A 23,867-nucleotide genomic window follows, 5' to 3' on the forward strand; every position below is an offset into this window, starting at 1 on the left:
GAAAGTCATCTGAAGTAAGAGAAACAATCTCAATGTAGCGAGAAACTAAAGGCAGAATGAGACAAAATCTTGATAACAGAGAGAAGAGTTCTTGAATCAAAATTTTATATAGTCCATTGAGTCAATACAGCTCCCTAATTTGTATGAACTAATATGAGTTAATATTGTTGCTTATCCCTAAAGTCACAAAAAGCATATAAAACATCATCAGGAATTTCTTTTAGATAATAAAAAAGTGTTCTCTATTGTAATGAAAACACTTTCATTGTAAACTCTGTACTATAGGGTTTTTTTTTTAAAGATTTATTTATTTATTATTATTATTTATTTATTTTATTTTATTCTGGGTACAGTCAGAAGTGCAGGAGGGTGAGAGAATTCACCAGAGCCAGAGTGGAGAGCAGAACAGGCAGAGTGACAAAGTACACTGCTGAGGGGAGCAGCGGGCGGCAGGAGAGGTCTGCGCGCCACTATAGGGTTTTAAAATAACATAATTTCTTCTTAAAAAAGGAAAACAGTAATTGAAAGAAAAATTTTAGTTATAATTTCTCAGAGAGCCTGAAAAATGAAGTTTCATTTTAGTTTAAAGATTTCTTAAAAATATGACAGTGGGAGTGGTGATTGTCATCATTCACTATTTTTATTAGACTTCTCAAAAAACCAAAGGAAACATTTATTGACTGAGTTATTTGAATCCTTTATAAAATACGTATTATTTTCATTCCTTCTACTTGGAAAAGTCTTCTCCCAAATACTCAAACAACTCCCTTTTATGCTCATTCAAGTTAGTGTTCCATTTTATAGTGAGACTCTCTCTGACTGTCCTAATAAGTACTTTACTTTTTACTGTCTACCTGACTTATTTTTTTCCTTTTTGAAATGTATATATGTCTGACACTGTACTCTTTACATATTGACTTATTTGTTGCTGTTTCCCACACTAGAATGCAAATTTCCTCCAAATAGAGACTTTGTCTCTACATTATAGAATAAGTGGATAATTTCAGGTAGAACATTTGCCATGGAATTTTTAAGTGTGGCAAAAACAAGAATATCAAAGATAGGCTGGCTCACTAGCTTTGGCCAAATCTGCATCCTTCTCTTTCTGGGGACATGCCAATTCCTGATTGCTTAGCCTGCTTGTAGTGGGAAATATTATAGTTACATGGTAAATTGGAAAGTGAGGAGGAGTAAAGTACACCACTTTTAGACCTGGTCTACAAAAGCTCCCATGCAAAGAGCTACCATCATCTTTCTGTGCCTGGTTTACACTTGTCAAATCTGATTTGTGGCCCTTCCTCTCCTGAAAGTAGCCCGGCTTAGACAAACTGTGTAGACACTATATCTATACAAGTTACTCTAGACATTTTCTTCTTCACAGATTGCAGACAAACCCTGTGACTCTGGAAATAGCACATTGCAGATTTTGTAGCCATAAGAACGAAGAATCCTGGCATTACCTCTTAGGAGAGAGCTGCCCATCCACCCACTTTAGACTTTGAGCAAGAAAAAAATTCATTTCTGTGCTTGAGCTAATATACAGTTTTGGATTTTTTAAAAATTTCAATTAGCATACCCTACTAAGCAAGAATTTTGAAGTCAAATTGTTAGTATTCAGGATATATGATTTAGGAAAGGTAGATTTCATTTTTAACTAATAGAAATACAACCCAATTTTCCAATTACAAATTACTTTAAAAAGCTTACCAAATCAAATCAGGTATAATATTCCAATGTTTCACCATTTGTTTTATAATGGCACTGTTGTTAGTGAGTAAAAATCAACTCAGAGACTTAATAAATTGAGTCTGTGCTGCCTGTCCCCACTGGGATGGTTAATCTGGCTATTCTACTGTGGAACATTCCATGTGCATGTAGGAAAATATTATATGATTGGTTGGAATAATTTGATTACTGTATGTTCACCAACTGGAAAGTCTAGTCATAATATCCTTTTTGTCTTCATTTTGTCCCTTGATAACCAATTCATGAAACCAATCAAGCTGAATCAAATCTTTCTGGAAGGCAGAAGTCTTGCAAACTGTCTCTTACACCATCTGCTGCACAAAGAAAAAAAATATGGTGTACTAATTGGCATGTTATGAAATAGCTGAGGGACTGAATGGTAGTGGTTTTGGATTCAGTGAGTTTCTGTGAGACTTCATATTCTGGCAGATGCTAGAGAGGCCATAATGTCTGGCTGTAGAAAAATGGAGCATATTTTCCTGAAATTTACCTAGCTCTCTCTGCCATTATGATCACCTAGACAAGAGAGCAAAAGCAGGTTTTTCTTGTGCAATTATATGCATCTTAAATTTTTAAAAAAATTGTTGAAACCACATCCAAAGAATATAGAATTGCATTTTGAAGGGTGAAGTAAGTCTCCTTTACCCACCCTTCCTGACGTATTACAGGTAGCCACGACTAAAAATTATTTACTTTGTTCCCTGCCTCTTATTTTGGAATATTTTCACAAGATTTGATGACTTGTTCTTTATCTCTGAGAGTGAGTCGCTAAAATGTTAGAAGCTCAATATGGGGAAATAAGACATTTTGAGAAGTGAATTTAACCATTGTTGATAGTATCTGGTGAGCTGCAATTTTCACTGTGATGACCTCCAGTCATAATATCTGGACACTGTTTTCCTCCTGAAGCCTTTTGGGTCTCTGCCTAGAGTATAAGGGTATACACCAACTTTTTAAAAATAGGGAAAGAAGAATGGGATTCCAGCATTCAATATAGAGATTTCTCTTTAATCCCCAGATTTCCAAGCTTGAGTTTCACTCTTTCTCACAATGAAAATGATCTTTTTTTTTTTAAAAAGATTTTATTTTTTATTTATGCATACAAGAACTGGGGTACAGGCCAGCGATGTGGGTGGTAAGAGGATTTACCAGAGACAGAGTGGGGAGCAGAACAGGCAGATCTACTGAAATACACTGCTGAGGGGAGCAGTGGGCGGGGCAGGAGAGGTCTGCTGCGCCATGTGGGTCAGCTCCCTGGCTATAATAGAACTCTTGCGGCTGTGGCTGCCAATAGCTTCATAGTGCTGAGATGTAACTCCTTGTGCCACCAGGGAGGCCCTAATTCCTTTATTAATGAAAATTAAAATAATTCATTAAGGCCTGTAAAATATGTATACACATTAAATAAAGTTAGTAACTTTCCTTTATACCAATAAGCAGATAGAAATAAAACATTTTGTCTGTGGGGAAATACCATTTATTTTAATTTTTTTAAAGATTTATTTATTTATGCATACAAGAACTGGGGTACAGGCCAGAGGTGTGTGTGGGAGGGTGTGCGGATTCACCAGAGACAAGAGTGGGGAACCAGATCAGTCAGACTGACTGAAATACACTGCTGAGGGGAGAACTGGGCGGGACAGGAGAGGTCTGCTGCACCATGTGGGTCAGCTCCCTGGTCAGTGGGGGGTCAAACTTATGCCCAGTGGCTGTGGATAGCTTGATATTCTGTGTTTAACACCTGCTCCACCCAGGAGAGTACCCCTTCCCAATGCAAATGTTCTTGAGGTAGTAAGTTTACATCCTCTGTTCACTTTATCCAGGGTAAATAAACCTATTTCTGAGGTTAAATGAGCGTTGCTGACTGTGCAGTTGTATTGTTACTGGGGGTGGGGAAGTGAGGCAAATTTCTGGAACTTTGACTTTTTTTATTCTCTGCCTTTATCCTTACTTTGTAAGGTATCCTGACACTATACAGCCCTTCATGCAGAATGAGATAAGAAGTTTTCTCTCAAAGCTACCCAGATAATCATATTTGTGGATTTAAATACTTGTCAATTGTTTTCCATGACATGGAAAATACAGAGAAACAATACAAAACAAAAATGAAAAAGCAATTTTAACTCACATGAAAATTTGGTCATGTATTAGTGACTTATTAATATCAGCCTCTATGTTCACTGAGTAGGTATTTTAAAGAAAAACTTTCATTTAATGGTAATCAATATTCAGGTATCTTGGTGTTGTCCACATAATGCCTTCTTTAACTGAAATGGTCTTTAATTTTGAGTTGAAAATGGTGTAACACTTCATGCTTTCCTATTGAACTTGAAATTCAAATTTTACCTATGGTGACAGTTATTAGAAGGTAATTACTAGTCAAAACTTTTGTGGTATATTGTTTTCATGAAAAAATAATAGAACATTGTTGGAGAACTTGATATTGCAAAGAAAATGGAACGATCTTTTTTATAGGCTAGTCACAAGTTGACATAATAGTACAGTTTCCTTGAGAGTAGGGTGATACTGCATACCACAATAGCATTCAGTTTAAACCTGGCACATCCAGCAGGGCATATAAGGAGAAACTGGGAAATGCTTATTTGAACCAGAGTGATAGAGAAGTTATATTGTTTTATATATATTAGTAATATGTTTTATACGCATTAAAACAACAGAAATGTTGTGTAGTTGATAGAAGGAAGATGGATCAATGTACTTTGTATTCTGCTAAGTCTCTGAGCAAGCTGCAACAACTTAATGCTATGTTCAATCTGAATAAATCTTCCCCTAAAGTAAGTAGGATGAGCAGATATAGGTAAAGACATCTTATTTTGAGGGAACATCTTCAATCATTATTTGAATATTTTGTTTAATATAACAAGATGTTTACCAAAACAGAGAATCAGTACATATATCAATGGATTTATTTTGGTGGTTTTATTAAAAAACTTTTGAGGTAATTTTATTACAAGCAATACCAGATGTGTCTAGGGATGCAGCCTCTTAGAAGGCAGCCTTTGGCTCTGTATTACAGTAGTTTCCTACTGCTACCATTACAAATCATTTCATATTTAAAGGTTTAAAACAACACAAATTTATTATTTTACAGTTCTGTAAATGCTCTACTGGCTTCACTGGACTAAAATCAAGGTGTCCGCATGGCTGTATTTCTTTTTTGAGATACTAGGTGTTACTACATCCCTGCCTTTTTCAGCTTCTTGAGGGTGCTTTATTTCTTGGTTTGGAACATTTTCTTTAAAACAAATATAGTAACATCTCTCAGATCCTGTCACTGTTGTCGTATCTCCTCATGACATGAAAGAGTCTCTCCTTTTAAAGTTTATCTAATTAGATTGGCCAACCTAGATAATTCAGACTAATGTTTCATTCTCATTAAGGTTAAAGTTCATGTAAAGTAACATTTAAAGTTTCTTGAGTTTAAAATGTGAATGCTGTTAAGGACCATCGTTCTCCCTATCACAGGCTCTAACTTTGTATTCTCTGGCAAAGCAAGGGGGCAGATTAATTCCATATATAATCTCATTTCTGCAACATGGTTTCTATACTGTTTTGTTAGGGATATTGTCACATTACCCTGACAGCTACTATATTTTCGTTCATGAATTAGTTAAATATATATTTAATTTCTATTGCGTTCCAGATTCTGTGCATGATATTGAGGAAATAGAAATAGAAGGTAGGGCCTCCCTGGTGGCACAAGGGCTTAGGCACCGCACTATGAAGCAATCCACAGCCTCTGCAGCACGAGTTCAATCCCCGGCCAGCCAGGAAACTACCCACATGGCGCAGCAGACCTCTCTTGTCTCACTCGCTGCTCTTCTTAGCAGTGTATTTCACTCAGTCTGCCTGTTCTGTTGCACACTGTCTCTGGTGAATCCTCTCACCCCCCTGCATCTCTGACCTGTACCCCAGCTCTTGTATGTATAAATAAATAAATCTTAAAAAAAAAAAAGAAATAGAAGGCAGAGGCCCTCTTCTCAAATATTTTAAAGTGGTATAAAAGACAGTTATGTGATCTCATAGGGTGAGCATAGGATGCCATAGGAGTACCTATCCTAGGGGTACCCACCACCTTTGAAATTTTAGACAAGATGTCCCAGAGAGAATGACATCTAAGAAGGTACAAGTATTTAGGTAAAAAGGGCCGTGTGTGTGTGTGTGTGTGTGTGTGTGTTGTAAGCTATGGAACAATAGAGGTTATAGAGCCATTACATTTTTATTTATTTTACTCTTACATTGTGGAATAATATGGTGGTGCAAGAGACAGACAAGACTTCTGTCTTCATGGCTTGCAAAAGAAATGGTTAATTTAGTGGCTTACTCTAATATTCTTAGCAGGAGTGAGAACCTTTATATTTCAAAGATCAAACAAGTAAGGACAGCACTAGAGTAGAAAAGAACTGCAGTGGTCAAAGGATTGGCAGTCAAGAATGTAAGTCGATCTTAGAAAGTACCTCGCGAAAGTCTTATTTTAAATTGTAAGAACAATAAAAAGAGTCAAGGTATTCTGAACTGAGGAAGTTTACCTTTTAGGAATTTTTTTTTTAACTCAGGAAGTATTTGACTTTTGATAATTTCAAGTCCTTTAGTTAATCTTTTAGGATGGACTTTGTTTCCAGTAGTCACTTTGTGTAGACAAACAGTAGAAATGGCTCAGGCAGGAGAAAACAATTTTATTGAATCTATTCATCAATTTCTTGTGATTTAAGGGATGATTTTTAAATCTGATTTATTAACTTTGTCTTGTTTTTCAGATTATGGTGCTAAACAGTTTAGACCCTTGTACTTTGAAATTTCCAGCAAACTTTTGCAGAATACTTTCAATTATCTCCAAGAATCCCTGCCCATCCCATCACCTTTCATAAAATCCTTGGCCAGTTTGGCCACTATTCTGAGAACTCCCAAAAAGACTGGATGGATTCTGGACAGGTTAGGATGTTATCAAAAATTCATGTGGGATGAGGGGCAATGATAGCATCTGTGAGATATTACTAGTATCTCTTCTTTTCAAATGAATAGAGAATTATTCAAATCCTCTATTCCTTGTCCTGGTTCACTGCATTTTGTACTTTGGACTTTTGACTTGTTTATATTATTATTATTATTATTATTATTATTTTTAAAAAGATTTATTTATGCATACAAGAACTGGGGTACAGGTCAGAGGTGCAGGAGGGTGAGAGGATTCACCAGAGACATAGCAGGGAGCAGAACAGGCAGACGGAGAGAAAACACTGCTGAGGGGAGCAGCGGGCAAGATAGGAGAGGTGTTCGGTGCCATGTGGGTATCTCCCTGGCCAGCCAGGAATCGAACCTGCATTGCAGAGGCTGTGGACAGCTTCACAGCGCTTTGCTCAACCCCCTGTGCCACCAGGGAGGCCCTACTTGTTTATGTTAAAACATCTTCTGGAAAAGGTGAATTGAGTCAAAGACTAGTTTAATAGCAGAGAGTTGTGGCTTCGTTTTATCTCAAGACGTTCATCACTTTAAGATAAAAAAAGTCCTTTTATATTGTGTTTATCTAAATTAATCTAAATATCAGATTGACAAAAATAGTTGACTAATACTCTGGTTTCTCTTCAAATTATATAAATCCTCCGTCTTTTATAAAAATAGATGTTAAGTACATTTAAACTTAGAGGGAGGCAAAAAAATAGACGTGCTTATTGCTGGTTTTGTCATAAAAATTTGGAAACTTAAATCTTCTCCTTTTAATGCATTTTAAGAGGATAGAAAATCAAGAATTTTCAAGTGGAATAGGGGAGTTTTTGTAATAAAATATGAAGAATATGCATGTTATTATATTTTAAAGATTTGCAATTATGTCTTGATCACTGTTAAGGGATTACATGTTTTTAATGAAATGTACATTGTCAATGTGCAAAGCAATAAAATGAAAAATAGAACTGAAAATTTAATATATATGATAATACACATAAATCTATTAGAGAAAGAAAAGCAGAATTAATTATAATTCAGTGCCCAGAGGGTGAATAAAAATGGTAAAGAATTATGAAATAAAAGTTCATTTTGTTATTAGTTTTTGCATAGTAAAATTAGAAAAGAAGTAAGTTTTTAAAAAAACTTGATAATATAAAATATTTCATTGAAGGGAAACTAGGAGAAAATGTTAATTATAAGCAGCACCTAAAAAGAGAAAAATCTATTCTATCTTGAAGTAACAAAGGTTAAATTTCTAATTAATTCATGGTTTCATTTTGAAAACTAATCACAACAGCATTTTGAATATTTTAAATATTCAAGTGATATGCAAAGATAAAGCATATGTGAAGCTCATGTGGTTTTGAGCATCAATAATACTCTCCCAGGCTTTTTGTAAAAACAATTTGAAGTTAATCTTTTTCTTTTTGGTGTTGTTTTCTGTAGTTAGTTACTTGTATTTGTGAGAATTCTGATTAATATATATAGCTTTTATTTGTCTTAAAATCTTAAGCATTGCGAGTGTAGAGTTCAGGGATCAGAGGTGGTTTTCTGTGACAACGTGGTTGACTTCTAAATTTTATGATTATTTCATTAGACTGTTCACTATTTTATATCATATTCTTTTATGCTAGTGTTTCTAATGGTTTGAACTGATACTAATCTCAGTATAAGCCTGTCTCTGTTTAGATTTTTGTGCCTTTTCCATCTTTGAATGCAAGATTAAAGATATTTAAAGTATATAATTCTATGTGGTGGTCATCAGAAGGATACTAAGTCCTGCTTATTAAATTTAATTATTTGATTGTCTGTTTTACTAAGAGAAAAGAAAACCTCATACATTTTATTTTCCAGTTTTTTTTTTTTTTTGTGTGGGACCCTCACCGGTGGCCGGGGAACAAACCAGCGCTGCAGAGGCTGTGGGCAGCCTCGCAGCCCAGTGCTCAACCGCTGCGCCACCAGGGGAGGCCCACAATGTATAGTTTTTATTCTTGCCAAACATGTCAAAGTTTTTAATTTGAATGGAATGTTCTCAAAAAGAAAAAAAACTGTTTTGCATAATATTCCCAAAATTACTGCCATGTTCCTAATTTTCAAAAAAAGAAAACATTTATTTTTCTAACTTGTGACTTTAAAAAGAAGCATTATTTAACAACATTGTATCTTTTATTTGTAGCAGTGTGATATTATGGAAAAATATCAACAGATTGGGTGTTGAGTCCTGTCTCTTGATAAGAGACCTTATTAAAGTCATTTTACTTCTTGGCTTTGGCTTCCTTATTTGTAGAGTGTGGTAATAATTCATGTTTTAATGGAGTTGTGAAGAAAGAGTAAAAAAATATGTATGTGTTATACTTAGCACAATGACAGGAACATAGATTATCAGTTATTTTTCTAAAGAGTGAAATTTGAAGAGCTTCTGTAAATTCACAACACTCAAGCTTGCTAGAAGGTGGGCGTAGAGGTTTTTCCAGAGTGTCCTATGTCTCAAGGTGGTGCTGAAATCGGTATACAGTTATGGACCAATCTCCTTTTTTGTGCTTGCTTCTCAGGGTCTGTGAAAGGATGAACTGCATAACGCATATATCTGCAGAGCCCTTTCATACACCTTGAATTGCAATAGGTGGCCACTTCAGAGTGAAGAGAAGCGAGAGGTGTCATTATTATTACCTGTGTTTCAGGTACGAGGACGGCTCAATTCTAATTCTAGTATCTGGATTGTGGCTCTGGGCACTGACATGGTGACTGAGGATTGGCTGCATCTGTAGTTCCAGGGCTTTATTTGTAGGACATCCACTACTGACTGAAGTAGTGATAATAGTGAGAGACAGAGTGAGGATTCCTTAGTATACTGTGTCTGTTATCATTCCATCTAATTTTTTTCAATGAATTAACTATTATTTTAAATTGAGGTAACATTGGCTTTCATGATTGTTGATATTTTGGAAGTAGAGGATGCTCCCTGCCCCCCTCAGGTATTGCTACCATTCCTATTTTTGACCTGATATAAAGGTTGAACCAGACAAATTATTTGAAGAGAGCTAGATGAAAAGCACCACCGGTTCGATCCCTAGCCGCCGGGTGAGGGTCCCACATGGTGCGACAGACCTCTCCTGCTGCGCCCGCTGCACCCCTCAGCAGTGTCCTTTGTCAGTCTGCCTGCTCTGCTCTCCGCTCTGACTCTGGTGCATTCCCTCACCCTCCCTCGCTTCTGACTATACCTAGTGCTTATATAAATAAATAAATAAATCTTAAAAAAAAAAAGTGATCAGACTATTCTCTAGTGGATAATGATTGATAAATTATGTGGTAACATTTCAAAAATAAGCAGAACTTAGTGGATCTAACTCAGTGGTAACAGCAATTAGAAATGGAACTCATCCATGTGTCTTTAGAAATAAAAATAATTCATCTTACTGAGTTTTTCATGATGGTGAATATTATTTAGATATTTGAACATGTGGATATAAGATGTATTTCTAGTTGTATATTTATGTATTATTAAGAACAATCAGTATTTTCCTTAAACAAATGTTCTTTTTAGCAAGGTTATTAGTAGATATGAGTATATTGTACACCTATACAGGACTCTGGTGTCAGGAAATATCCCATGTGGCTGACTAATACAATTTTTATGGTGTAATGAATAAGAGTAGCTATGTAACAGAGGTATTATTATGCATAGCAGGCACTGTATTTGAGGAACTGAATCTGGAGATGAGGCCTGGATTGCTAAGAGTTGTATAAGACATTTCGTCTCCTGTCTTCTCATTGATTCATTTCTAAAGTGAGTGGATTGGACCTAGTTGCCTCTAAAGGACTACTTCACATCTTGGATTTTACAATTTGGCAGATGATGAAATTAATATTGTTTCCATTAACTTGTAGAGCTATTTTGGTTAGGTTTATATTATCTTGGAAAAAGAGGTTTAGAATTCCTTTGATAAATCTAAGAAGTGTTTTATTAAATTGAGATTATTATTATTATTACTAACATTTAAGTTATGTTTATTGAGGTAATGGTTTACATCACAGTATGTATCTTGGGAGTATAGATTTAGGCCTCTACTATTGTATATTATTTCACCCCCCAACCCCCAGCCCTGGTAATCCTCCATCAGCCCCTCCTCTTCCCTTTGCCCCCGCCCTAAATGAGATTAATTTTTAAGGAAATTGAATGGATTAATATAGCAGAGACATTTTTAATATATATTTATATAAAGCATTCAAAAATAAGACTGGATAGAACAAGTAAGCAACTTAATCTCAATAGTAAGTTAAAAATGAGCAATTGATTAAAAATGTTAATTTAGGAAAGCTATAGGAAATAGTTGGTATTAGGGAGCTAGAGGTAACTCTTCTGGCATATTTATTACATTCAAACTTGTTTTTAGAGAATTGCTATGATTTTGAACTTTGGGTTCAAAAGTGAGAGCCAACAAGATGAAATACAGTCATGGACATTTTGAAAAGCAAAGAGTTAATATATATTGAGAGGCTTTTTTTTTTTTAATTAGGCTGGAGAAGATGCACAATAATATTCAAGCATTTGAAAAGGAATTTTGAAAAGAATTGTGTTCATTTATCTTCTATCTCTAATGGGGATGAGAGAGAAGCAGGGGGCTTAATTTGCAGCAAAAGAATAATATAATTCATTTATTCAGACGCTTTTCACCTCACATTGTGATTAAACACTGTAACGGTTGACCGAGAACTGTTAAAAGTCCCTATTTTTTTTCTTTTAAGAGTGAATAGAGCTGAATTACATCCTTATTCTTGTGACTATACATTCTCACTTTGTGCTTCTTTGATGATCCTGTATAGACTCTTAGCATTTCAACAGAGTTAAAAGCATTAAAAGGAGACATATTTGGTGGCAAATTTCCTCCCCTCCAAATACATTATTTTTATTTTATCCTTTAAAGTAAAATACAGCATCTTTTGTCTACTTTGATATGTAAACAAGCTTATAAGTGTTCATGCAAAGTGAAATGGAAGAGACCAGGTAAAAGCCATTTAATTCTTTTTTTCCCTTTCCTTTTTTCTGTTTGGTCACAGGCTAAATGTAAAATTCATTTGAGAAGCTGCTGTGAAGTAGTGTGAAATGCTGCATTCTCTGTGAGCACTCCATGGTCTGCTAGAGCTTCTGAAGGGAGACAGGATGGACTTGTGCCACTTTTCAGGTTTGTTTCTTAAACTCACTTCATAGATAAACAGCAATGGTGAGCTTTTCAAGTGGCTCCAGGGAGGTAGAACACCTCCCTACTGTTCTACATTAGAGTAAAATTTAGCAGATACTTAAAAGCATTTCACAGTCTCAGAACAGAAACATAAAATAAATTCAAGTATTTGGATCTTTGCCAAGTCCTTCAAAGAAAACTCAAAAGACTCTCCTTTTCCAGTGGGCATAGCTTGACATTTCCCTTTAGGTTATAGTTGTTAAATAGATCTGTGGCTCACATCTTTACATTTTTCCAAGTTCGGATGTAGGACATTGTTTTCCCCACTCCCCCCAACCCCCCCAAGGTGTTTGCTCGGCATCTAGAGCCCAGGGATGGGAACTGGTTAATAACAACATTGTGTGTGTGTGTGTGTGTGTGTGTGTGTTGTTCTACCCTTGTAGCAGTTAGATAACAGGTAGTAGCCTACAGGGAAAGACAAGAAGACATAATTAAATATTTAGAAATTAAAAGGGGGTCACAGAAATATCTAAGAGCCATCATGATTTTTCAGGCAAATTCTAGAGATATGAGTCTAATTCTGGTATACCTTCACCATGCAAGTTGTTGGGTAACTTACTTAATCTTTCCAGGCACAAATTCATCCATAACAAAGAGTAATAGAAATAACTATCTCCCAGAGTGGCTAGAATTAACTCAGACAAGGAATGCAATATGATTATTATATAGTAAGCATTCAATATATTAGCTATGATTGCTAACATTGAAGGAAAGAGGTCAAGAATGCCACGGGTGACAAAAAATTGTAGCTGAATTACCTGTTCTAACAAAAGTGTGAGATTTTAGCTCTCTGGAGAATAACCCTGGAACAGTGCTACTTCTAGGTAGGATGGATATTATTGTTTGCTGCTCTGCAGTTTTTCTGTTCCCAGAGGGTTCTTGTTTTAAACTTGTGACCTTGCAGTGCACCTGGTGTGCCTGTTGGCAGTCTCTTGATGATGCAAGGTTTGGGTCCAGGACTTTGGCTCAGCCTTCCCAGATCAAGTGGGACTTTTTCTTTTCCCATGAATATGTAACATTCAGGGGTTTCCAGCTGCTTCCTTGCCATTTACTCCTTGATTCATCCCTATGAGGTAGATGGGTAATTAGCATGGATTTTATAACCTCCTTAGGAAAGAAAAGGAACTAACCAAGCAAATATGAACGTGGTAGAGAATTTAATTGTCTGATGCTTCCTTCTTAGTAACCTACATGCATTGTGCAAATACTTTTCAGCTCCTAAAGTTCACCTGTGGTGGAATTCAAGTTCTTTCTCTTAAATAATTACTTATCCCGAAGGAAGTTTTTCTCATTAGCAACAACAAATGTACACAAACTAGTCAGTTGTCTATGACATTTGTTCTCCTTCCTTTTTTTTAAATAGCTGTTGTTGGTGAAGAAAAAAACTAAAAAGAAATCAAATCCTGGGTTTTTGTGGAAAAAAAGCTGCATGAAGGATTCTCTTTGATCCTTTGGGAAAGTTAACAGTATTCAAATAATTATATTGTTATATGTTCACCCACCCCTTTCTCTCTCACCCTTCCTCAAACCTTGTGCATTTGAAGAGTAATATCATCATAATAAAATGTGTTGGGCATTTCTATATGCCAGGCTCTTTCCTAAGCCTTGTATGTGTAGGATTGTAGAAGATACCAGAAGAAACAAGAAAAAAGTAAAGTTACATATCCTTTGATATTTCTTAAAGTGAAAGTTCAGTGACCCACTTTATAATTTTTGGTGAAGGGGTCCACTTTTGGGAAATCCATTTGTGAATTTTACTCCTGATGAAACAAGAGCACTCCATTCCTTATCAGGATGTGACTGATTTTTGCTTTGAAAGCAAGCTATTAGTTTATCACATCAGTCAATTATTTTTTTATATATCTGAGTCCTTGGTAGCTAATTTTTAGTTTTGCTCAAGTTTCTCTTCTCTTCAACCTTGGGACTCCTATTTTAGGACTCAGATCATAAAGCCTAATGCAATCATTAATTTAGCGTACATTTTGTAAACTTACTAAGTAACTAAAAATTGTTTTTCAAAGACAAATGTAAATTGACTTTAAAGTTTTCTTTAAGATGGGAGACTATTGCTGTAGCCCTAAAATGAAGGAAATAGACACTCCATTTGGCAAATATATTTATCTATATTTTAATTTATTAGTTGTTTTATTTTTTATTGAGGTAATGTAGGTTGATAACACCATATATGATTTAGAGGTATAAGTTCACATCTCTTCAAATCTATGCTACTACATCATACCTACCATCAAGGAACCCATAACCCTCCACTGTAGTTTATTAGACTTCCTTCCCTGTCCTGCCTCCCCAGACTCCTCCTTGTCCTCTGGTAGTCTTAGTTCTACAGTTATATTTCTAAGGTTGTTTTTTTTTTTTTTTTTTTTTTAGTTTAGTTTAGTTTGTTTCTTTGTTTGGGTTCTTTATGTTTATATAAAGAATGTAAAATCATCTGGTGTTTTTCTTTATCTTCTGATTTCTTTCTCTTAGCATAATCCCCTCCAGTTCCATCCATGTTGTTGCAAATGGCCAAGATTTCTTTTTCCTTTTTAATGGCTGAGTAGTATTCCACTGTGTAGATATACCACATCTTCTTAATTCGCTCATTTGTCATTGGGCACTTAGGTGGTTTTCATAACTTGGTTATTGTGAATATTGCTGCAAAGAACATAGGAGTGCATCTATTCCTTTAATTTAGTTTTTTGCATTATTTGGATAGCATATATTTTAATTTATTTTTGGCAGCTGTTATGAACTAAGTACCATTCTGGAATCTGGAAGAATACAGTTCTTCTCATCATTAATCTTAAAATCCTATTATTCTGTGTCTTTAAAAGATATCTCTTAATAACATCTGCATTCCATCCCTCATCACCTTCTCTGCATTGGAAAGTTTCTGCTCATGTTTGAGTTGCTACCCCTACAAATAGAATTTGATGTGAAATATGATTTTATCCAAGACTTAATTTCAAGGAAGACCTGCACTGAAGACTATATGTATAGAAGGCTATAAATAGTTATATTAAAATTTGAGTAAACCCATCAAATTCTCTTTTTCACATGTCCTTGCAACACCTTCCTGTACTAGAAAACAAATTTGGAATTGCTAGAGTTCACATGCTTTGTTTCCCTTTAGTGACATGAATAGGCAACTAGTAATTTATGATGAAAGTATCATCTACAGCAGAGCCTCTGGAAAAAATCTTGAATGACTTTGCTATGTATCCAATAAATAAATATTTAATTTTCATTGTTTTCTATTTCCAAATATATGTGGATCTCAACTAATGCTGAGCTAGAAAAAAATAGACTTATCTAAAGTATAATACCTACGTAAGAAGATAATAAAATGATGATGATTATATAAATTTAGTAAATAATAATGAGAGAGGAAGATAATGAAAAAGAATAAAATATTCAAATAATAAACTGGTATAAAATATAGTATTACTCTTGAAAATTATACTACATGAAAACTAAAAAATCTGAATAGTAAATGGACACAACTTTAAAATAGACTTTTATTATTCTATATATGAGAAAAATAGGGATCAAATGTTATAACTTATTTCAAGTTTCTATTACATTTAAATTATTTCTGATTATAGGTTTGCTTAGTTCAAATTACTAAGGTTAAAATTATTTGATTTTGTTTTTTATGAAATATGTAATAAAAATGAAAATAAAAAATTCTTTGGCATGTTAGATGGTGATAGAGACCTTATTCATTCATTTTTGCAATTGAATCAACATTTTAAGTTATGTAGAAATGAAAGTTTGAACCTAGTCATTTGTTATATGTCTAAATTCCCACAAGATGGCAGAATTTCAGAGCATTTAAACAATGTGTGTGGCTAGGTAGCTAGAGTTATTTTAAATCTTATAGCTAGGTTAATTACAAATTCTGTTTTCTGATCAGTGAGGCAAATACTGCTCACATACAGTATAATCCTAGTCTTTGCTTGTTACAGATTCTTACTAAATCAGTGAAATCATGAATTGCATGGGGTTTATGATAGCCCTCAGGTGGAGATCCACTTTCTTGTTTTCTGACTAATTTGCAGTCATTCATATTCACCAGGAAGTCCTGCTTCATCTGTATGTTTTATTTAGTTTATTCATTGAGGGTCAGAGACAACTACATGCAGGATCTAACAGATGGAGCACCACAGTTTCATACTTCAGAGGTTCTGGCCACATGGCAGTGTAGTTTTGCAAGCCGTCAGGAGCAGCAGTCCTGTGCATCACCAGAATTGTGCCTAAAATTATTTATTTTTAAAGATTTATTTATTTATGCATGTAAGAACTGGGGTTCAGGCCAGAGGTGTGGGGGGTGAAATGATTCACCAGAGAGAGTGGGGAACAGAACAGGCAGACTAACTGAAATACACTGCTGAGGGGAGCAGCGGGGGAGTCAGGAGAGGTCTGCTGTACTATGTGGGTAGTTCCCTGGCAGGGGATCGAGCTTGTGCTGCTGTGGCTGTGGATAGCTTCATAGGTTGTATCTTAACACTTTGTGCTACCAGGGAGGCCCTAAAAGTATTTAACTGATTAAGTTTTACTCATTCACGACTTGATATGAACTAGAGACATAGGCTTGTTGTTGGAATCCTTGGGGCAGGAATTCCACTTTGTTGTTCTCTCTCCCTCACCCCTAGCTCCCTTCCTCCCTCCCTTTGGTGCTAGTGGTGGTATTGTGACTCTCACCAAGGACAATTCTCTAAGCTGGCGTTCATGTTTTCATAACCTAAAAGAGGGGATCACTAGAACCAAATTCGTTAAGCTATCTGAATGTAGAGACAGAGGTTTAATGTTAGTACCTGTATCAATCTTGCCTGAGTTTATATTTATTTTTTTGTGTTCTTAGATGGGACTTTGTGTATTTTAAAGTCTGTCATCTCTTTAGCCATGGATAAGGTCATCCGGAGATAAATGTCATTTCCTTTTTGAAGTTACTTTTTGAAATTAGAGTATTAGGCAATTAAATTAGGTAGAAAGCTAGATTATTCCTTTATTTGATAAGTGGTACATATGCAATTTTGAAAATCATTTTATTTCAGTGATAATCCTCATGCTAAGATTATAATTCTGCCTTGCATCTACCTGGAACTTATCTACTGCTAATGGGAGGTCATGTTAAGAGATGCCAAAACTGATGAGAAGAAAAGAAAAATACTGAATTACTGATGAAAAGTATCTCTAAATTGATGATGAAGAATTTGCTATTTTATCTTATAATGTTGGAAATGTTCGTTATGGGATTTGGTTTTATGCTGTTAGATAGGGGTATTCCCTAGTCACTGTTCCAGGCAGTTAAAGAGAGACTTGGTGGTTTTTTTTTTTTTTTAATTCTGTTCAGAATTGATATTAACCTCCATGTTCTTTTTTTAATATTTGATTTTATATAATTCTTAGATCATTTTTCATTTTTGCACAATGTATGCATTTTCATTTTGGTTATATTCCCCATAAAAAGGGAGACTTGTTTTTATAGCTAATATACTCTTGGGGGGGAATTTATTTATGTGAGTTGAATTTGAGTAGATGTTTCAACTACTCTCAAAATACTGTTGGGCAGTATTTGGTTCTGCAAACCAAATGATTTTGCCTGCCCAGTGACTGCATAGACATGGAAAAGGGGTACCACCTCACTATTAATCACAAATAGCAACTTTGACATCTGCTTAATGGGAGAGTCTGCATGAGGGAATTTTAAGAAACTTGTGTATTCTACAGCCCCAACCTTGTTGTGTGTTTCATCTCTTGTTTCATCTCATCATGCACTTGAAAATGATTCAACGTTGAGTCTTTATAAGAGAGAGCTCACATAATACAGTTAATATCTTCTGGGAAGAGAAAAAAAATCTCTGGAATGTAGATGACTTATATTAGTTTTTTTTCAATATAGAGTTGTGTAAAAACAACTAGTGATGTAGAAAATTAGCCACATTTAAATATATTTCAATGATGATCTTTATCTCTTATAGTAATAGCTAAATATACAGATGAAAATCAGTCGTTGGACTTGAATCCACTCTAATTTAAATATAAACAGATTTATTACCAAATATCAAATAGGTTTTTCAATCATTGGGAAGAATAGTGTTCTAAAGTCACACCACAGAAATAAGATGCAAGGTTGCTGTTTGCTTCTGTCTGGGTCAGTTTGAATAAGGGTTTTGCTGCAACAGCTTGCTGGCTTGAGAACGTCGTTGTCTCTGCAGCAATCCACATCAGCAAGTGGATGAATAAGTTTTATTTTTCTTCAATTACTTCAGCTCAGAAGTATGTCTCTCACATATGTGTCTAATAGAATAAATAAAATCACATCTGAACACCAGCTGCAAGAGAGTTAAGAAGATTTGTCACAATGCAAATTAGGCTAGAAGGACAGTAACTGAATTTCTAGGATTAACTTCATCTTTATCTGGATAAAATGAAGCTCATGAAGGAAAGTGTACTAAAAAGAAGCATTATAATAGAGTAGTTTTAGATAAGCCTGCACTGAAAATCTAGAAGTCTTCAGTCTGGGAAGGGTGAGTAGACAGAATTTATGACATTTGTAAACTTATGGATAGGAAGAAAAGGCAAAATTAGGATTTGTATTGAATCTTGACTAGGTGATTTTTAAAAAAATAGTTTATTTTGTATAATTCTTACATCATTTTTCATTTTTGCACAATGTATGCATTTTCATTTTGGTTATATTCCCCATATAATTGCACCCCCTCCCCTATTTTGACCCTAGTCCTTACTCTCCCAGTCCCTCCCCCTTACTCCCCATAGTGTCTCTCTGGTTTATAGTTGCTTGTTGATTTTGATTTTTACTTTGTATTAATTAGTCCTTTTCCTGGTCCCTTATTTAGATTTTCTAAATTCCTGCTATGAATGAGACCATCTGGTGTTTTTCTTTTTCTTTCTGACTTATTTCACTGAGCATGATCCCTTCTAGCTCCATCCATGTTGCTGCAAACTGCATGTGTTTATCTTTTTTGATTGCTGAGTAATATTCCATTGTGTATATGTACCACATCTTCTTGATCCAGTCATCTATTTTTGGGCATTTGGGTTGTTTCCATAGCTTAGCTATTGTAAATAGTGCTGCTATAAACATAGGGATGCAGGTGTTCTTTGGAATTGATGTTTCTGTGTCATTTGGGTAAATATCTAGGAGTGGAATTGCTGGATCATATGGAAGCTCTATCTTTAGTAGGTCAAGAATTCTCCACACAACTCTCCATAGTGGTTGGACCAGTTTGCATTCCCACCAGAAGTGCAGAAGAGTTCCTTTTTCTCCACAACCTCGCCAACATTTGTTGTTGCTAGTTTTTTTAATATGTGCCATTCTCACTGGTGTAAGATGGTATCTCATGGTAGTTTTGATTTGCATTTCCCTGATTACAAGAGATGCTGAACATTTTTTCATATGCCTGTTGGCCATTTGCATTTCCTCTTTGGAGAAGTTTCTTTTTAGCTCTTCTGCCCATTTTTTGACTGGATTATTTTCCTTGTTGTTGTTGAGTCTCATCAGCAATTTGTAGATTTTTGTGATCAGTCCTTTATCATTACTGTTGTGTGCAAAAATGTTCTCCCAGTTGGTGGGGTTTCTTTTTGTTTTTGTTATTGTCTCTTTTGCTGTGCAGAAGCTCTTTAATTTGATGTAGTCCCAGCTATTTATCTTTGCCTTCACTATCACTGCTTTTGGTGATGTGTCTGTAAAGATGTCTTTGAGGTGCATGTCATATAGTGTTTCACCTCAATTTCCTTCTATGTATTTTATGGTTTCAGGTCTTATGTCTTTGAATAGGTGATTGTAAGACAGATGTAGCAGGTACTACTCAGCCAACCAACATATGTGATTTCATTCTTACTGTGGAAGCGGAACTCACAAGACCTTGTAGGGATTTTTACCAGTAGAAAGTAAATTTGCATACTGAGGAACATGAACTTTATATGTGTTCAGATACATCTTCAACATGAATACATTAATGTAAATTAAAAAATAAAAACAGCTCAGGATTTCTTTTATTAATTCATGAAAGGTAGATTATTATTAAGAAATCAGAAGCTCAATATCGCTAAGCCTTCGGAATAAATCATAAGAAATAAATGTAACACAATGGTAGGTTTTACATTTAAGCCCAGATTTTAATACAACTTTGCCATTTGCTAGTTGTGTGATATTGAGCAAATAACCTCTAATAGCTTGAGCTTTTTTCTCTGTAAATTCAAGATAATATACCTACCATTTAAAGTTAGTATAAAAATTAGAGATTGAAAAATGTGAAAAGTCTAGCTAAGTGCTCTGGTGCATAGCTACTTTGTAGAGATAGAATTCCAAATAGACTGAATGCTTGATATAACTGGTATGACAATGTTTATCTTGTGTATAACTCAGTGTGTGTAACTCTCTGTGGCATTCTTCATAACTTTATGTATGTGGATTACCCTCAGACTTTGAACATTTGAATGCCTTCATTTTTCATTTTTTGTATTACCTTATGCTTGATTGATTGCAGTGATCTCATGAAAGATCTTTTGGTTTCTCCCATCCTACTCCTGTCCTCATTCTAGCCCAATACAGCTCACATACTAATTTTTTCCTTTATCGTCCCCTGACAGATATCTGCAATGGTTTCATATTGTGCTTTTACTGATTTCTAAAAAGTACAATTTCATTTCACAAAAACTTTAAAGTCTTACTTTGTGGAGGAGGGAGAGAAAAGAGGGGGGCTAAGAGGGGATGAAGATGGATGAGAAAGGCATACAGGCAAGTGGGCAACTAGATAACAAGCCAGGTAGATAGTTCAATAGATAGGCAAATAATACATATTTAGGTGAGAGACAGAGAAAAATAGAGAAAGAGAGAGAGAATTAGAGACCATAGGACCTGGGAAGGTAGGGCACAAGGGTGATGTAGTAGAATCTATGTGGTGTAAAAAGAACATATTTCATGAAAGTTGGGATGCGCAGGATCAGAGTTGTAACCTGATATAAATCTCTAAGTTTTTCTCTGCTGCTATTAACATATGAGCTGTTTGGTTCATTTGATCTAATACCATATGTTTCTTCTAAATGAAAAAGGGTTATATATTTTTAAGATATATTTACAAATATTATGCCTTGGTAACAGATCTAAGATTTTAAAAAATTTTTACAGAATGTTTCTTGCTTTTGTTTTCCTTTTGTTATAATTTTTGTTTTTCTACTGTATTTCCCACATATTTTCTCAAAGAAATCAATATTTATTTTCTGAATAGGAACATAACATGTGCTTGTTGCAAAAATAAATGCTAAGAATAAAAAGAAGACCACATTTTCACTTTGGGCATTTATGTTGTTTAGATTTTTTGGTTGTTGTAAACCATCTCGTTAAATTTTAGACATGTGATCACTTCCTTTGCATAAAATCGGAGAAATAAATTTTGGAGGAAGACTACACATATATTTATTGCTTTTGAGTGGTTACAGTTTTTGCCTTCCCTCTCTTCCCAGGGGAGGTATAGGGTATGAGAACCTAGTTTCCTCACCCAACCCTGGATGTGATCCCTCATGAATGCTTTTATTTATTTATTTATTTTTAAATTTTTTTTTTTAATAATTTTAATTTTTTTTAAAGATTTTTTTATTTATTTATACAAGCACTGGGTACAGTCAGAAGCGTGGGAGGGTGAGAAAATTCACCAGAGCCAGAGCGGGGAACAGAGCAGTCAGAGTGACAAAGTACACTGCTGAGGGGAGCAGTGGGCATGGCAGGAGAGGTCCGCGCCATGTGGGATCCTCGCCGGTGGCCGGGTATCAAACCGGCGCTGCAGATGCTGCAGGCAGCTTTGCAGCCCAGCGCTCAACTGCTGCACCACCGGGGAGGCCCCTCATGAATGCTTTTAAATATTTTCTCATCTATTGGGCAAAAAACCCCACATCTAACAGATGTTTTAACTTACATTTCATTGATTAATAATGAATCAAGAAATATGTCCTTATGGTTATTGACAATTTGTAATTTTTTTTTATGGTTTTTTTTTTTAAAGATTTATTTATTTTTTTGTACAAGCACTGGGTACAGTCAGAAGAGCAGGAGGGTGAGAGAATTCACCAGAGCCAGAGCAGGGAGCAGAACAGGCAGAAGGACCGAAGTACACTGCTGAGGGGAGCAGCGGGCGGCAGGAGAGGTCTGCGCGCCATGTGGGAACCTCCTCCGGTGGCCGGGGAGCAGCCGGGGATCGAACTGGCGCTGCAGAGGCTGCGGACAGCTTTGCAACCCAGCGCTCAACCGCTGCGCCACCGGGGAAGCCCCCTAATATGCAATATTTTATTGTGGCTTATCATTATGTTCTTTTTTCAGTAAATGTCATTACCAACTTCTCTAGCAAAAAGTAGTGAGTCCATGCAAAGCAAGTTTCTCTGTGGTTTTTTTTTTTTTACATATAGTTCTTAAGAAGAAAAAAGATTAAAACAGTGTTACTTGGTAGTGGCCTAATATGTGAAATATCTGAAATAAAAAGGATTCAGAGCCTATGCTTTATATCCCTGTGCAAAATTCGTCTAATTTTTGATTTTCTGCTTTATTTTGCATTACTAGTAGGGATGCTGTGGCAAAAATTATGCAAAAGAAACTTCTACTGATCTGACCATTTTGACTTTTTCTAGCAGAAGTTAAACTTGGACTCACTTTACTTTTCAGTGTTTGCTAAAGTCGGGTGCAATCTGCTTTAACATGACTGTCTTTATGAGGAAGTTCTGTATGGATCATGTTAGGCAGTGGCATGGACCATTGTCCAAATAATAGTAACGTTCACTTCAGAATTGTCTTTTAGTAAATTCCTCACCAGTAGCATTAACTGGTAGATATCGTTGTAAAAGTTGGTCTCCTAAAGTTTGAAATGAATAAGCAAGGGCAAGTCAAACATTTTTCTTTGTCTTTTATCAATGTTTCTTTTTTAAATCCAACATTTCTGGTTTTCATTTAAAGCTATCTTTTCTTTACCAATGAGTTCTGCATGCATCGTCTGCTAATGTGTGACTAATACACTAAGTGCTTCTCTCCCAGTGGAGAGAACAAGATCATTTGGAAGAGATTCAATTCTGAACCTCCTCTTATCAGGTTTTCTTTATTAGCTTTGGTGTCTGGATATACACAGTACACCTTATTCCTGCCGCAAGTAGAATTGTTTGCTAGGAGAGGAAAACATTCGTTGCCCTTGAGAAACCTTGAAAGTGAGTGAAAATTGCTGTGATGCAAACTCTGGGAAGCAATTTGTAAACCTTTGGGCCACTGACATTGCTATTTCGCATCTTGGTGTCTGTCCTTCCTTTTTCATCACATTTTCCCCCTGCCTTGTTATGTCAGAAGAATTGTTTTGCTTGCTATAGTAGGCCCAGGGATATGATCTAGGGAGGATAGCAAAATGCTGAAGTGATGCAATCTAGCAAATGAGGGGATGTCAGAATTTAAAGAAAAAATCCACAGAAATGAGATTTCACTGACTAACCTTTTCACCATCTCCCACCCCTTTTCCTTTAGTCATTTCTCTGTCAACCTACTGGCTAACATCCTTTTTACCTACACATTTCAAATAACAACCACTCCACCATAGTATTCAGCTAAGGATTTCTTACTCCTTGTTAAAAGCATATGTAGTTTAGGGTAACATTAAGTGTCTGTTAAATAGTGTTGAGTAAATGTTTAGTGAATTGGACCGAGTGAAAAATATCCCAGAGGATTCCTGGGAAATGACATTTAGGCTTAGAGTTCTTATTCAGTTCCTTAATACAAATGCTTTGTCCAAATTCTTCAAATCAGGGTTGAATCTTTTTTTTTTTTTTAGAATGCAGGTAAATAGCCAATGCATTGATTTAAAGGATACAGATATTCTATAAAGTATTTCAAGATATAAAGCAAAGTAGCATATTTTGAGAGAT

General features: G+C 35.4%; 1 long non-coding RNA gene across 1 annotated transcript in view; it reads left to right on the plus strand.

Moving 5' to 3' along the window:
* The window catches only part of LOC129144975 (uncharacterized), a 185,411-nt gene that overhangs the window by 74,845 nt on the left and 86,699 nt on the right, over nucleotides 1–23,867 (plus strand). The window contains exon 2 of the long non-coding RNA XR_008549902.1: nucleotides 11,770–11,894. This is a non-coding gene — a long non-coding RNA (uncharacterized LOC129144975). The remainder of the gene's footprint in view (nucleotides 1–11,769; nucleotides 11,895–23,867) is intronic.

This window comes from Talpa occidentalis, unplaced genomic scaffold (genome assembly GCF_014898055.3).
Source record: "Talpa occidentalis isolate TD23 unplaced genomic scaffold, MPIMG_talOcc4v2.1 talOcc4.11, whole genome shotgun sequence".
Lineage (NCBI taxonomy): Eukaryota > Metazoa > Chordata > Mammalia > Eulipotyphla > Talpidae > Talpa > Talpa occidentalis.